The following is an 18,183-nucleotide window of genomic DNA, read 5'->3' on the forward strand; positions in this document are numbered from 1 at the left end:
GTTGTTGAAAACTTCTTGGTGTCAGAATCCTTACTTCTTGCAGTTGTCCATGTTGCTCTGCCCATGATGTTCCTATAAACTTCCGGCAAGACAAGAGCTATCTTCTGCTCTTCAACTTTTGATCTCTATATGAATGGAGAAGTGTTATACCTTTAAAGGTCAGCACCTTGAGAATGGGGTATTCTGTATATTTCAGGTTATAGGCAACATTCTTATAGCAAAAGCAATAGAATTCAAAGGTTAAAGTAAAAGAAACATCCAGTGTAGAGTCAAGATTTGTTCTTCTCTATTATATTGGCAGTGTGTAAAAATGACAGACTCTTACACCTCTTATCTGAAAAGCTAAGAACACATGTATTCAATCCTAGTGTTCTTTCTGTTCACACACTTCCTCATTCATTACTTTCCTTAATAAGATAATAGTTATTGAGCTCTTCTTATTTGCCAATTACTTATTTAGGCCTAGGTGATCAAGGCAGATATTTTTCCTGAACTTAGGGAATTAGTGGTCTTGTGGGAAAGCAATATAAATAGCATTTATAGTAATGTAACAATTGCTACATTTTGATTCTGTGAAGTATACAGGGAGAACACAAACTGGGCAGTTAATTACATTTCTAGTGACAAGGTTGCAGTAAAAAATATACAAGCTGACATTTGAAGGAAAAGTGAGACATGGCCAGATAGAGAGTAGAAAGAATAGTGATCCAAGCAAAAGAAGAACAGTGTATAAAGTTGTCAGAGGATTTGTCTAAGGACCTAAAAACAAACAAACAAACAAAACACACACAAAAATCTTAATGTGAACAAACTAGTGTTATTTCACTTTTTTCTAAAGCATGTTGCAAGTTTAAGCTTATTTTAAAAAAAAATCTGCTGCATTCTAAGCACATTCCAGTTTTTACTATAAAGTGAAATATTTATAGTTTTTACTCTTCCAGTGTAAATTTTTATGGAAAATTTCCCAAATGGTACTTGAATTTCAAAGAAAGTTGTTTTTGTTGCTGTTGTTGTTTTCAGATGCTTAGGACTCTTGCAGCAACCATAACTTAAAAACGTTTTGTCCATCTGCTTGCTAGGTTTAAAGTAAATTAACACTTGTTTTTAACTTATAAATTATGGATATATAACCTTAGCTTTTAGAAATATCCACATGGTTCATAAAATGACTGATAAAATGTCAGAAACACATAACAGTTGTTACCTAAATTTATAGACTGTAGAACTCATAGTGCTTGCAAAAATGTCATTAACTCTCATAAATTATACTCAAAATAAAATGTCATTGTGTATTTGGAACCTCTCCATTTAATAAATCATTATATGCCTAAGATGAATTCATACTGTAAGGATATCAAGTATTAATATGATAGAATTTAAATTTCTCTTTTATTCCAAGTGAATTCTTTTTGTGAGACATCTGAATTAGCCAATAAAGAATACATAAAGGAATTTACATTTTTTTCCTAAATGTTGAACAGAATTAAATCTTCTGAAATTTGCAGCCAGACTCTTTAATCTTCTAACACATCATCCTGGCAGCTTTCTATACCTCTCATTTTAGTTAGACATCCAGGAGTAATTTTTATTTGACACATGTACAAGTTTTTGTTCCTAAGTTAGTGATCTTCTCCTAGAACACATAGCAGTTCTACTTTGAAAACCTTTCATAATTAAACTTTGAGGCTTTAGTGAATAAATCAGTACCTGACCATGCTAATTATACCAGCCGAAAGTGTGATTTGATTTTGTGTAAAATGATGGGTATTGGTGGACTCTCATTATTCTTCAAAATGTGCATGCATGCCAAAGACTAAATAACAAAAACAAAAGCCACAGCAGTTTTCACTGCTTTTCAAAAGTCTGAATGTGATGAAATGACCAGAAAAAGAAACTTTGTGTACAGTAATTTGTACTTACTTGAAATTTTCAGGTGCGTAGTTTCCATATACTGTCTGACTGCATCCTATAATTTTCCTTTGTTTGGGCTTTATGTTGAAGCCCTGTAATTTATTTTTTGAAGTCCTTTATGTGTACGAATGCAGTTGTACTATCTCATGTCTGAAAGGTACTTTATTTCATTTTGATTTTTATAGATTTTTTTCTTAGTAATCATTCAGTGAATATAAGTCACAATACAAGATAAAATTTGCGTCCAAAGCATTTAAAGGAGATTGTCCTTTGAGGGGCAAACTCTGTCAAGTAGTTATTTTGTCAAAAATCATTCATGACCATAAAAATAAAAAAATATATATAAAGTTCATGGGACATTTTATTTATTTTTTATTTATTTTATTTTATTTATTTTGTCTTTTGAGGGCTGCACCCATGGCATATGGAGGTCCCCAGACTAGGGGTCTAATTGGAGCTGTTTGCCTACGCCAGAGCCATGGCAATGCCAGATCCAAGCTGCATCTGAGACCTACACCATAGCTCATGGCAATGCCAGATCCTTAACCCACTGAGTGAGGCCAGGGATCGAACCCACAACCTCATTTTTCCTAGTCGGATTCATTTCCACTGCGCCATGATGGGAACTCCTCATGGGACATTTTAATGTAATACAAAATAATTCTCAAATAAGCAAAATGATTGAAAATCTTTTGAAATATCTCATAATTGAAACTACAAAGGTTATACACAGGCCACAAATCTCAGCCTAATTTTTTTTTTGTCTTTTTTTAGGGCCGTACCCATGGCATATGGAATTTCCCAGGCTAGGAGTCGAATGGGAACTATATCTGCCAGCCTATGCCACAGCCATAGCAATGCCAGATCTAAGCCATATCTGTGGCTACACCACAGTTCAAGGCAATGCCAGATCCTTAACCCACTGAGCAAGACCAGGGATTGAACCCGTGTCCTCATGGATACTAGTTGGGTTCATTACCGCTGAGCAATAATGGGAATTCCTCAGCCTAATTTTTATTCTTTAAACAAATACAACTTTCTTTTCAGCATGAGGAGGTGTTTGTCATTATGAAAATTTATAGGATCATGCCTCCTAAATTGATGTAATGTTTACCTCTCTTGTCAGTAAGACTTGAAGCAAGTTTGTAAATAGCTAGGGCACTGTCAGTATAAAACTATTTCCATATATGTGTTTCTATAAATATATACAACCTTCCTTGATACAAAAATTTTGCCCTCCTTAGCTTAATGATACTGGCAAAGACCCCATTTCATTTTCAGGTAAAACTTATTGGCTCTAGTAATTAGGAAACTGTATCCGGGAGTTCCCATTATGGCTCAGCAGTAACAAATCCAACTAGTATCTATGAGGACTCAGGTTCGATTCCTGGCCTTGCACAATTGTTACTCATTCAGCGTTGCTTTGGCTGTGGTGTAGGTCAGCAGCTGCAGCTCCAAATCAACCCATAGCTTGGGAACTTCCATGTGCCTTGGGTGTGGCCCTAAAAAAAAAAAAAAAAAAAAAAAAAAAAAGAAGGCTATATCATGGCTGGCCTTTATTTAATTAACTACAGACATGGACAATGAAAGATCTTATGGATCAGAAATGTTTCTTGAGTTAGTTTTTCATACACTTTAAAATGTGCTCATCATTAATCTTTCAATTTCTTGGGGCAACCTTGACATCTTTGGCATTATGCAAGACCAGCGAGTTCTAGCAGGAAAAGGCTGCCCAAATATTTTTGACCCCTCGCTATCTCAAGCAAAAAAATAAGCCCCAACCTCTTCTAGGACAGTCACTCCCAAGTGGTCATACCAGCTAACAGAGCAGATGAGACCAAAGTCTGTGAAAGGCAAAGTTTGTTTACTTTGACTCTGGGAAAAACCAGTGGGAGAAATGCACTACTTGAATATGCTAGCCTACAAACTCAAAACCATTTTTCTCATTTATAAGCCAATTTCTTTAGATTTTCTGCTAACATTTTCCCCCCCAATTTTCCAGTCTTTATTAAGGTAATATAATAAATATTTTTATTTCTTGTAACATATTTTGTATGGGAAGCAAAGAATAAAACAAAGAGACAATAAGTAGTCTGATCCAGTAAATAAACTATTAAAATAATTGAATCCTGATCCCCAAATTTAATTTGTAACATTTAAATGTAAAGGAACACCTTTGCAATGTAGTGAAGGCAATCATTTAAATTACAAAAGAATAGGTGATAAAAATAATGAATTTGGAGAAAATACTTAGTTAAATGACTTTGATACTGTGCCTAACATTTGGTTAAACTTCCAAATGATTAAAAAGAAACAAATAAAAAACCCAACAATCCAAAAACCTCACTATTCTATTCATTATCTGCAAAGCCTCTGACTTTAAATACACCAAAGCTTTATTTAAGAATGAGGACAAAGGAAATAATGGAAAGGACGCTATAAAGAGGTGATTGTTTTGCCTTGGAGGAAGTTTAAAAATTTGTGACATATGCTTCCCTGAAACATTTGTGAATTTCTAAAAGCAAACTGAATTTTCTTTTTTTCCTTTTTATCTTTTTTGAACAACTAAATCGCACTTTCCAAGAAAAAATATACCGAAAACCAATCAATTTACTTGTTTTAAAATCAAAGCTAATGATAAAACCATGGTTTGATATTTGAAGCATTGTGTATGCTTGAAGCAAATCAAAAAGTTTGCATAAGAAAACTTTTACTCTTCTGTGACAGGATTGCAATCCAGACTTGATGAGTCACACTTCTAATTGCACTAAGGATATTCCGTACATATTAAGATAACAATTTTATCACCTGCTGTTAAATAATCTGAGAAGGACATATTTGAATGTATGCCTATTTTCTTGGAATTGAACTTTCCAGAATGTTATGAATAAGGGTTGTTGAATGTTCAATGTACCTCAGTTAACTTTCACTGTGGCAGTTTGGGACCTAGTTCCCATGGTGTATTGGACTGAGGGTAGGCTTTTGCTATAGGCATATTTAGGTTTCAATCTTGGATTTATCCTGAGTCGCTGGGGATGTATTACTGAGTTTCTTATTCCTTACAGTTCATTTCTTCCTCATTTATTTAGTAAGATGAGAGAATTAGCATATATTTGCTGCTAGTATAAAATCCAACTCTAAATTATTTAAGCAATAATAAAATTTATAATCTCACATTAAAAAAGTCCAAATTGTAATGGCTAAATTGGTAAATTAAGTGGCTCAAAGACACAGTTACCCACATTCTGTAAATCTTTCTGCTTTGATATCTCTGAAGTTTTGATTTTGTTTTTAAAACAAATCTTGGTTCAAGTGGGGTATGGTTACTTCAGGGCATATGACCTGAAAATATTCAAGGATAAAAGAGACTGTCCCTTACAATATCAGCCTGTCTGTCTATCTATCATCTCTCCTTCCTTCACCCATTTTGAAAAGTATCCTAGCAGACCCTGAATTATGTCTCATTGCCCAGTATTTGGTTACAAAACTTGTGCTAAACAGATCTCTGGTAAAGTGAATAAAATTATAATTGGTTTAAATTAATCATCTATGGTGGTTTGGATATCAGGCATTAACAAAATTGTTTCCAAAAAAAATAGTCATTGCATTAATTAGTAATTCTTGCAAATATACATAAGAAAACAAGGTACATGACAAATACTATATTTAAAAATTCGGTTGTATAGAAGAACTACAGGGAAATTTGAATTATTCTCTATCAGTTTTCATGGAAAATGAAAAACTAACTGGTGGTCTTTTGAAAAACTGGCTCATTGTTATTTTACCTCACATTCCTCCCCAATATATAACTCTAGTCAGCAACAGTCTTTCCAAGTAGGAAGGCAAAATAAAACCTATCTGACATCTTTCGTTCATAGTATTTTCATGCCCCAGCAACTAAAAACCCAGTGTAACTGGCTGTGATTTATAGAACTTTTGGTTTGGAACATTCCATCACAAATTACACTTAAGATTCTATTGCATTATGCCAAGCCATGCCCGGTTGTTTACCTGTGGTTAGCAGGATAATACACTAAGAAATATTTATCAGGTATTGAGAATAAAATATATCTTTAGTTTATATTCTTCATAATATGTAACTGCTGTGTATATCTTTATCATCATTTCTATTATTTGGTTTATGTGAAAAATCTGTTTATGTCTATAATACCATTAGATAGATCATTCTGAACTGGGCAAGAAAGTGTCAGTCCTACTTACCTGTGGGACTAAAAACTAAAAGCATTTCTTGCCAATTGCTTGACAAATGATTTTTGGATTAATGTCCCCTCATAGCTGATGTCATTATTTCTTTTTTTTTAATACAGTGTATTTTAGGATATTTATATTAGGGTACATTTTTCTTCCTGCTGTACTCTGCTGAAAATAATCCTGATAGAAAAAAAAATGAGTAGGTAACTAGAAGCAAGTACTAAAAAAATTATTGCTATCTGATATTATACCTCACTTTTTTATTTTGGTAAAATTACTTTGTAAAATGAATGGAGATGGAAAGAGAAAAAATCTTTAGCAGAAGTATGGAAAAGTGAAATGCTAATTCTATAGCATTACTCTTTTCTCAACAAATTACAGCATTACATGCCCATTCTGCATTTATATGAATAAACATAAAATATATAAAAATACTCAAGTGAAGAAATAAATTAGTTTTAGTGTATGATAATAGCTCTCATATTGGATTATATTTTACTTGACCAGTATAGCAGTTGAGAACCTCAATGGGAAGAATTATATATATTAGACTACCTTCCAAATAAATGATATGCATCTTTTAAAATGTCTTGCCTCAGACAAATTCTTTCTTTTTATATTATCTGAAATAATCTGTTCACATATCCTCCTTAGACTGGTCCATGAGAAGAATCCAAAATTCATATATATTTTGTAACTCATATTTATTGGCATATTTTCATATTTATTTGCTTCAAAGGAGTGAAAGGTAGACTCATAACATGTTTTCAATATTAACAATGGAAGCCAGAAAACAGTGGAATGCTATTTTTTAGTTTGCTGAAAGAAAATAACCAAAAGTGAAAAACTCTATCTCTTTGCCAAAAACATTTCAAAAATTAGAGTTAAATAAATGTATTTTCAGAATGAAATCATTTTCCACAAGCAAAATCTCACTAAAGTAAATATAAAAGCACATGCTTGTGAAATAAAGAAACAGTCATTGAATTGTGAGATGCAAGAAGGAAAGAAGAGCAAAGAAAGTTACAGATATGAAATATATACAGATAAATATTGATTCATAAAATATTAATCAGAAAAAGCATATCTAGTTGGGTTGAAATAAAGGAGGCAACATTAAAATCACAGTAATGTATAAGCCTGATGATTCATAAGTGTATATATAATGTCAAATGTTCTCAATCACTTACACCATCTAGGAGGCAGACAAAGCTATTTCATAACTTTAAATTCATATAAATTAAACATGCAAATTATAATTTCTTGGACAATCTAAGAAACTTTTTTTTTTCTTTTTTTTTAGCAAAAAGTCCTGGCGAATGACTTCTCTTCTGATGTTGTTTGATCTCAAATCTCTTTCTTGCCCATACTTTGTTCTGCTCAGTATAGCAGGGCAGATGACTTCTGCAGCCTCCATTCCATTTCCCAAATTTCCTTATCAGCCAACTTTCTGCTAGATTCAGCCAGAGGAAGGTACTAATAGGAGCTTAAGGATAGGAGAATGAGGGAAGCCTTGGTATTTCTCTTCCTTTCTCTCTCACCCAGGCAATATATTTGGAAGCAGCTGAGTCTCCTCCACATTGTCAAATCCTATCAGAGTGGCCCAATGTAACTCCTGATTCTGCTGGATAACACTAGCGCCTGGGCTCCGGTAAAACTGCCTTCTTTGTGTGAATCCCTAGCCTGGGTGTGGTAAATTCTGGTTTGCCTTATTTTCCACTCTTTTTCCATCATTTGAGTAACCAATTTACTTTTTTTCTTCTTTTTGTTTTTTTTTTTTTGTTTGTCTGTTTGTTTTAAGGGCCACACCCAAGGCATATAGAAGTACCCAGGCTAGGGGTCAAATCAGAGCTATAGCTACCAGCCTGCACAGAAACACCAGATCCGACCCACCGTCTATGACCTACACCACAGCTCATGGCAATGTCAGATCCTTAACCCACTGAGCCAGGTCGGGAATAGAACCTATGTCTTCATGGATAGTTGTCAGGCTTGCTATGCTGAGCCATAATGGGAATTCCTGGATTTTCTAAATTAATTTTACTTTAAAAAAAAATACAAAGATTGTTTCTTATATCCAAGTTGAACTCAAACTTACAGAGAAGACAATTAGAATAATAAAATAATTAAGTGATATTTCGGTACAATAATTGATAAGATTTCCATCTAATAACATAATATATACAGGTGTAAATGCTGTATAATTCTGTAAATTCTAGATAAAATATTTAACAGAAAAACTATACAATGGTATGGCAGAGAGTCTAAAAATAGGCAGAAACTGAAGGGCATTTTACCTTTGAAAGAATGAAAGCACACAGGTAAGATTTACTTCTATATGGCTTTTTCCTGAGAGCACCCCTGAGTCTCAACAACATGGGTCAGGCGTACTCAAATAGAGAGCCATGGTCCTTGCGTTTGAAGTGTCAGAGTTTCGGGCGTGACATCAGCTGGAACTTAAGGAAGGAAATCCTGAAAATGATTCCATCAGGCAGACCCTTCAAATCTTTCTGTAAACTCCTTTCAAATCCTTGGCTGAACACTGAGTTGCATGTATGTCAGGGAGACACCAGTACACCTGGAATAAAGGGACAGACGCAAAGGTTCAAGGACAGAGCAGAGGTTTCAGCTATTGAACATGAAATAGAGCTTGACGTCTGAGCCAAATAAGTTATACAGAGTTGGTAAACACTCCAGCATTACACAAATACACTCTATTGAAGCATAAAATCAAACCTCCACAGGATCTAAATGATCAGCCAATAATTTAACTGTTTGTTCTGTCAAGAGTCAATGTCAGTAAAGGAATGATACCACATGCCAAAGTGTTCTATAATGTGCAGTCTACAATACACCATATACAATTTAAAATTTACTAGATTTATAAGCAATCACTATTGATTATATAGAATGGGACCTTTGCTGCACGCCCTGGTGAAAGTATTCTTCCTTTGGCAGTCAGGACATGGAACTCGGCAGAGCCCAGATTTGTCACCCTTGCTTCTAACCCTTGGTTTTCAAACCCATGTATTTTTCCTATAGGTGTATAGTATCATAGAAAGTTCTTTGGCTCAATGTGTATATTGCTCCCTGGGAACGATTTCCCATCTGAGCTGGTGCTTCAATTTTATCCTCAGTTGGCTCTTCCAGTGCTCTATTAGGACAGCAAGTTTTTGGTGAAATGATATATTATCCTATGTTCATTTTTCACTTCATACATCCTTCATACTCCTGTTGTGGGATGGTTAGATGTGAGGAATGTGATATTATATACCACTGAGCCATGATTCCTTGCCACTGTGCCAATACTTCTTAGGCTTGCTTAAGAGAGTGATGCTAGCTGAAGCTCTGTAGACAAAAAAAGGCAAACCCATACTCTTTCCTTGAGAACAAATTTCTGGTCTTTTCTTATAGAAAATCTCTTCCGTTTACTCCAAACCGCTTCCTTTTGATCTTCTGAACTTTTCTAAGCCCCTGAGCAACTGCTAAAGCCATTCACTACTGCACAGAATTCCATATATAATCTAAAATCAGGAAAGTTTTCTTTTAAAACCTAGTAGCTAGGCATTGGAAGGGTACATTTGTCAGTTTGTTTAGATGATAGTTTAGAGCCATATGATTAATGTATTGATAGGTTTATCTGTTTTTCATTTTTATCCTAAGTGTTATGAAATCACACACACTTTAGTAATTGGTTTAACAAGAAGGAAAATGCCATCAGATAAATTTGGTAGTTTCTCTTTTCCTGTGGTAAAGAATTATTTCCCTCTTCAAAGAAATAATTTATCTGATCATTACATATAAATCATATAAATTACATTCCTTTTTTAAATTTGGGAGCTCATGGTGGGGAAAATACCTTTTCCACACTGAGATGTAAATAAACACTCCTATCTAAGCATAGAATTAATTTTGCCCATGGATGGTTTTTCATGTGTACAAGAACCAAATGACATTTGCCTAATTAATAAATTAGTAAAATTAAGAAAATCTGTGGAAACATATCAGTCAAGGGGACAAGTTAAGCAGAAGGACACAGGAGCCCAGAGCAGCTATCAGCAGCAAAATGACATGTGAGACCTACAGACAATATTAAAGGGGCCAGGGTAGCCACTTAATGAGCTTGCCAAGAAACCAGCTGCTGCTGTGAGGAACTGAGGTTCACAGCTTGACATCTGGGTCAATGTTTGCCATGTGAAGGGGAAAATAAGGATTTTAATGTGATAGGGCAAAAGGCATCTTTCCATCACTGCACAGTCGTTTTTAAAAGATGGTTTTTAAAAGGCTGCTTGCCATCCCTGTGAGAAGAGGTACTAATAAAATGATGTTGATGCTTCAGAATATTTCTGTAGATAAAAACTCAGAATGAATAAAAATATTTTTATTAATGATATTTTAAAGCCTTCAAAAATTTAGTCCACAGTATGTGTGTGTACGTGTATGTACATTACATATACATCCATATAGAAGGAGATGAGAAGTTAAAATACTTTCATAACACTAAAACTAATCTCTAAATACTATGGAGTTAGCTATCATCATGGTCACTAACAAATATAATCTAATTGTAATAACTTTGGCTAAGAAGTCAAATGTATTTCCTACTTTTTGCATGACGAAATCCAAAAGAGAGTAGAAATAAGAAATCTTGGGATCTTGTTATAACTCAATATCTCATATGAATTATTCAACCCCTTTGAGTCTAATTTCTTATTTCTCTAAAAACTGGATAAAACATTAAGTTTTCCATACTTCATAAACCTACGCCAGGTATTTAGGAAAGTGCTTGTATAATGTTTACCTAATACAAAGGAGATTATTCTTATTTAATTTAAGATGCAGAGATATCAATATGGGGTTACCATTTTACAGGCCTAAGCCTAGAAAGCTTATTTGTTTTGCTTGATATTATGTATTTCTTATGATGTGGAGGACAAACTGGAATTCAGGATTTGTCGTTCTTAGCCTAGTACTTTTCCCATGGGTTCATGGTGTTTCTATAAATTTAGAAATTACCAGAACATAGAAAATATTATTGTTTTGTTAATTATCCAATCAAAATGCTGTTTATCCTATAAAACATTTTTTTACAAAAGAAAATTCTCTGAAGATTGATCAGAAGCAAGATCAGTAACAATATGGGGATGGAATAAACAATGATGTCAATTAGAGAACTGACCAGATAAAAGGACAATTGATTCTGAAAGTGAATTCGATTGTGAAGTTTAGGGAGGTCACGTAAAACAAGGCAAACAAACCTGCAAGAGAAATATGAGTAGTTGAGGGGACACATTTTTGGATCATACATCCGTAATCAGGATCCCATGTTGGGAAGTACGTATAAGATTTATCAGCCCTCCAGTCAGGAGAGCTAGGCAAAAAGAGTGTTAAATTATACACATACTTGAAATAATGAACTGCATTCAAAGCTAGAACAATTTCAGTGATATATTAAAATGAAAATGTTTGCTTTTTATCTTTTTATGAAAATCAACCAAGAACTTGACCATGCCTTTTGTGAGAAATTTTTGTGAAATCTACATGAGAAACTCTATCATGTTTTTTACCTCTGACAAGCCACCTGCGTATTTCTGTGGTTCCATGTAGAAATAGTGCCATAGCACATGAGTCACTTCTTTGAGTGCTAAACAAGTCATAGCCAATATGTGTTTCTTGGAAACAAAAATCCAAACTGTTTTCATCTTAAATATGTTTTAAAAAAATCTGAAATATCACAAATGCAGAACTTGTATATTCTAGATAGTGAAAATTGATCAGGGGATTTTTTCAGAGATGGTATCCCAAATCAGAAAATGAATTGAATGTGTCTATTTCTAAATAAGTAGAGGAAGAATATTAAATAAGAAGCACAAATGTTAGAAAGGAAAAATAAATTGGATTAAGTTATCTTCCACATTCAGCATTCCCATAGTTCCTTTTCTGGAAATCAATTATACAGATAAATAAATGCATATGTGCCAAGATATGCATTCAAAGTTTATTACTTCGACAACAGTATAAATAATAGAAAAAGTATTCAATGCAGTGTTTAAGAATAAGTTGTGTGTGTGTGTGTGTGTGTATAGTAAGTATATATATTGTTTTGTATATAAATATACACACACAACACAGTGGGGTATATATCTCAATTACGCTTCATAATGTCTTAAACGTCACTCATGAACAGCGCTTTTATATGGAAAGCAAGCGTATGTAATAGGGAGACAACAAGTTTTTTGACTTAGTCACATGTTGAACCCTAAAGAGAATAGGGCCACAACTATTTAGTACCCAGTGGTGAGCTCACATATCTGATTTCTTTTCTCATGTTGACTTTAAGTGTCTCTTCTTGATCTGATCTCAACCATGGTCACCTCAGGCATTATAAGTGCTTTAAGAACTGTAGGAAAAAGGATTATGAGTTTCAATCTAGTTCTCTCTCAGGTATCAACTCGATTCCAAACTTTTTAGTTTAAAACTGATATGAATCTTCCTTACCCCTATAGTATAAAGTATCTGGATGGGCCAGTCATAAAACTTGGCCAAAAACTTGCCTCATTAAAGACACATAAAATGAAACATTATTGGCACATATATTGTTTGACATTCTGATCCCAAAATTTACTAGGAGCATACATTTTTCTTCTTACTGAGCTTGAAGAATAATAATCCATCAGAAAATATGAAAGATACTCTGGGGGAAAGAAGAGTGTCTCACTTTTTTATAATAAGTTCCCAATAAGCACATTAAACCTCCTGTTTTATGGAAAATATGATTCATATTATTTAAAACTGTGATAGGTCAGTATTACTCAATTTTCCTTCTAAGTGATATTGATAGTAATGCTTCATAATGATGGGCAAAAGAGATATCTGAAAAAGAGAAAGTTGAACTAATCTGTATTCGGTAAATATAAAATAAGTTAATATTTTAATCTCAGCTTAACTATACATCATGGTTCAATTAATATAAATTTTATATTCATTCTGCATTTCACATCTGTAATTAAGCCATTAAAAGTGTTGATAAACTCTGGACTAGTTATCATTCAGAACCTGTTATCTCAAATGCTGTTAAAATACATGTTATATCCAAATGACATAAGATCACTTAAAAGGGAAAAAAAAATACATTTTGATTAGGTCAGCATTTAACATTAGACCTTTGTATCACTTAGAAAAACTGAACATCACTGAACTTTAAATATTAAGACCCTTACCATCAAGAAAACATAAAGAAACCAAGATTCATTTAAAAAATTATTGTATATTATTGGTATAGACAAGTTTTAGAAAAATAATCTATTCAGAGATATAGTCATTTTATAATTTCTAGAGATGTCTTTTCAGAAAATTCTTTCTTAACAGGAGGCATGTTTATTACAACAGTGAGAAGTTTCATTCATTAAAATTAATAATGATAAATATCCTCATTTGCTCATTGAAAGTATATGATCAGATTGATTAATGCTATGAATTAATTCGTTTATAAAATTAGGAGTTTGTGGTGATGTTGAAAAGTTACAAGTAAATAGGTGAATGAATGGATATGACTAATCAGTTTCAATGTGGAATGATGTGGAATATTGCCTGAGGAATATAGAACAATTTCAGTTCTACAGAGAATACCTCAAATTGGTGCCAAACAGCATATTCTGTCTCTGATCATATTACATGTAAAGAGTAATAACACATATTTGAATTTTTGGATTCATACATTTTTGAGGTAAACTAGTTTAAAATTTTTCATTTTCCCTGCAAAATTACAGATTTCTACAGGGAAAATATCAAAAAGGAAAAGGATGAACAATGAGATATAATTCCCAGGTTAAAATGCATGGTTGAGCCAACAGGAGACTAAGACAAATCCTTGTAAACTAGAAACAATGAAAAAACATGAATCCAAAGAGATAGGATGCCTCTAGATGTGGCCAGAGGGCATCTGTCAATCCCTGGTAGCTTGGAATTTGTGATTTTATTAATGTGCTCTGCAAGCAGCTGGGATTTATGAAAGGCAACACATTCCTTGGGGGAAAAAATCTAGAATTAAACGAACGTAGAGGTATTATTTAGGTTCTGGCTTGCTAGAGCCTGGAAGAAGAAGTGTGGGGTAGGGGTATAAAGGAGGTGAATTACCACCTATGTGATTCAAAAAGGTTCAATTTAAAAATTTAAGCTCAAGTGTTCCAGGAGTTGTAGTATTCCCCAGGACCTGGCAAAAAACAGAAAATTTCTTGGGTGAATTATTTTAAAATATGATAAAAAATAATTTCCATAATATAGTTACAAGAGATATGGACTCACTTTCAAAACATAGAGACAGAGATCAACATGAATAAGATCTTTTTTAAGAAGTGACAGCAAAGAATGTTGAATTTGTATGTATAACAGAAACTATAAAATGAATATTGTTAATATATTTAGGCAAACAAAAGAATAAATTAAAAACTTCAGAGTCGAGATGCTATAAAAGTGAACAGAATTAACAATTTATAAAAATACTTGCTAAAGGAAAAAAATGAATATAAAAAGTTAATAAATGGGCCAGTCAATTAGAAAACTGACCAAAAAAAAAAAAAGTCACAGAATGGAGCAGAGAGATAAGGAAATAAAACATTATGTAAGAGATTAAGAGATATCAAAGAGAGACTTCTAAAACATCAATATGCACCTAATCAATTATTAGAAGGAGATTATTGAGAGAAGGAAGAAAGACCCAGGTTGATGGAATAATGATTAAGAATACTGTAAAACTGATAAAGACATTAAAACTCATATTTGTGAGATCAATAAGCCTTAGCATAAATGACACATACTCAGAAAAACACTTTTTTTGGAGGGGGGAGCTTTTTAGGGCCACACATGTGGCATATGGAAGTTCCGAGGCTAGAGGTGCAATCAGAGCTGTCTGCTGGCCTGCACCGCAGCCATAGCAACACGGGATCCCAACTGCATCTTCGACCTATGCTCAGCATGTGGCAAAGTGGGATCCTTAACCCACTGAGTGAGGCCAGGAATAGAACACACATCCTGGTGGATATTAGTCAGGTTCTTAACCTGCTGAGCCACAATGGGAACTGCAGAAAAACTCATTTTGACGTATTGTTGCAAAACAAAAATCAACTAAGTCCTCCCTCCAAAAAGTCTTAAGAGCATTAATAGGTTTTAAAAGAATAAAAGAGACAGTCTGACATTATTAATGATGTGGTAAAAGATCATATTACTATTTATAATGCAGTCTTGCCAATAATATCTAATGTGTATCTAACCAAACAACAGTTAATGCAGATGATAGAAGGACATATTAAAATATAACTGTGATACAATTGAAAAAACTTATAAATTAAAATTAAAACCAAATGCTTTCATTAACACTCTTTGACTTCTACTGACATTACAATAATGTAAAATGAATTTTAATTATAAAGTTCCTAATGTATAAAGGTAAAATTTAAAGATTATATACAGATATGCATTGTTTTACTACTCTTCAGTTTATTGCACCTCACAGATACTGCATTTTTAAAAATTGAAGGTTGTGGCAACCCTGTGCTTGGAAGGTCTTTTGGCACCATTTTTCTAAATGCATTATTTTTAAATTAAGTTCAGTATGTTGTTCTTTAAGGCATAATGCTATTTACTGCACACTTAGTAATCTAGAGTATAATTAAACATAACTTTTATAGGTAGTAGGTAATCAAAAATATTCATGTGACTCATTCTATTGCAATAATTCTTTACTGCAATAATCATTTTATTGTAGTGATCTGAAACCAAACCTGCAAAACCTTTGTGCTATGCTTATATTCAGCACAAAATTTCAACATAGTAAATTATTTAGTTTTTAATAAATATGTACTGATTGTGTTAAGTGTAAATGTGCTAAGGACTGGATTTAAAAATATGAATAAATCATGGATATTTTTCACAGGATCTCACAGCCTGACAGGAAATCCAGATGACTAAAACAGAATATGAGAAATTCCACAAGGTATAGTTTTGGTACAATTGGGAGACCAATCAATTCTCAACTGAGATTTATTTTTGCGAGGGTAAGAAATCAGGGCAGTCTTCTTGGATCTAAATGTCAATAGATAATTAGAAATCTTTATAGCAAATAGAAGGGTAGTGCCTGCCTAAAAACATGTTCAAGGCACAAGGAATAAAATGCTGAAGTGTTCTGGGGGTTCTGTTTCATGAGTGGCATTGCATTTAATGTACAGTAAATTCAGGAGTACATGCTGCTAATGAAATAGTATACAGTCAGACATATTTAAATAGTTATTCATAGACCATAGAAGAGTTTGTCCTTCATTCCCTCAACTTTTACCAGTGATACAAAACTAGATTCATCTCTGAGTTTTAAAGTCCTATCTCCTCTGTCACTTCCTAGAATTAATTGAAAGTCATACTTAACCTGAGACTGCAGAGCAAGCAACTTTTACATTACCAGGTCTCACTTCTGCTAACAAGATCTGTGCTCTGGGAGGCTCTTGCTGCATTTTGTGAGCAGAAAAACAGGGGATCCTTACTCATCACTGTCTCTCTCCATTGCTTCTGGAGCTTTCCTTTTTTAAATTAATTAATTAATTTTGTTTACAAAGTTGTGTTCGTTTCAGGTGTACAGCAAAGTAAACCAATTATGCATATACATGAATATGTTCCTCTTCCCATATAGGTCATTACACAGTATTGAGTAGATTTCCCCTTGCTATGCAGTAGGTCTTTGTTACCTATCTATTTTATAAATAGGCTTTTCTTGATTTTAAAATTTCAGCTTTGAAACAGAGCAGATGATGCTGTTGCAAGACTGAAATATCACATATCATGTTGGATCCCTCAGACCTGTGATTGCTTTCTGGAGTTTCTGTTTGACTTCCTACCCTCTTTATCTCAATATCCTAAATACCACAGACCATTTAAAACTGTTTCTCCCTTTCCATCATATCTGCTAATTTCTTCTTTCCTCTATTTTTGAATTCTCAAAACAGGCTAAAATTTCAATGAACTGATGTTGAACATAACCAAATATACCAAACAGCTTTCAAACATATATATTGGCATTTTCTCTACCTGTGACCTTTGCCTTTGTCTGGTTTTGCGAATAAGATGAGTTTAATGACTTTATTTTTAGTGAGTTCTTAGAAGCATAAAGGAATCTACAAACTGTATTTTCTATTCCATTCCTATCATCTATCTTACTTCAGTGTCTCTAGAGATAGAAAATTATTTCTACCTTTTTTCTTCATATCAAATGTGAGATTATCATTGATTATTTTAATCGGTTATTCAATTAAATTAAACCACTTCATTTCCTGTTTCTTTTTCTGCAGAATATGATTTTTTGATCAGAATATTATCAGATATGGAAATATGTAACATTGCCATCAACATGTCAATTTGACATAATTTGATAACATTGAAATTTGATCAAAGTTCAATGTTGCATTGCTTTTTTCACATTGCTATTACCTACATTTCACTTTTGGATTGTGAAAGAGCAAAGGACTGAGAGTAGACTGGCATGTGCATTATAACAGCTGTTATCAGATATAAGTGCTAAAACAGTCTCAGCTTAGAAATTAAAATTCCTGGCAGATTGCAAAGTTCTCTTTTCTAAGTATTAGAATTACCTTTTACATTTCAAATAAGGGAAATGACTTTGACCTCATTCTAACACTTATTACCAAGAACATTTCTGAAAACGGATTAGTCAAAATATCCTTTGTCTTCATTAGTATTCCCTGCATCATGGAATAACTAATGATTTCTATTACTAGCTGTCATTACTAAAGAGGTCTTATTTGGAAGCTTCATGAAAATTTTTAGGCATTCTTTTGCTTTAATCGCTGTGAAGAAAAGAAAATCTTGTTATATAATGATATCATATTTCAATAAGTTAGCAAAATAAATTGGTTACCTATTGTGTGAATAATACAGTGGTAAACACATTTGGGAGGATACAAAGGAAGGAAATGGCATTTTCCTTCACTTTCCTAAAGTTCATAAGATAGTTGAGAAGGCAAGTGAAAAAGACTCCTCAGTCCCTGAAGGGATTTC

This window comes from Sus scrofa, chromosome 4, assembly GCF_000003025.6.
Source record: "Sus scrofa isolate TJ Tabasco breed Duroc chromosome 4, Sscrofa11.1, whole genome shotgun sequence".
In the NCBI taxonomy this organism is placed as follows: domain Eukaryota; kingdom Metazoa; phylum Chordata; class Mammalia; order Artiodactyla; family Suidae; genus Sus; species Sus scrofa.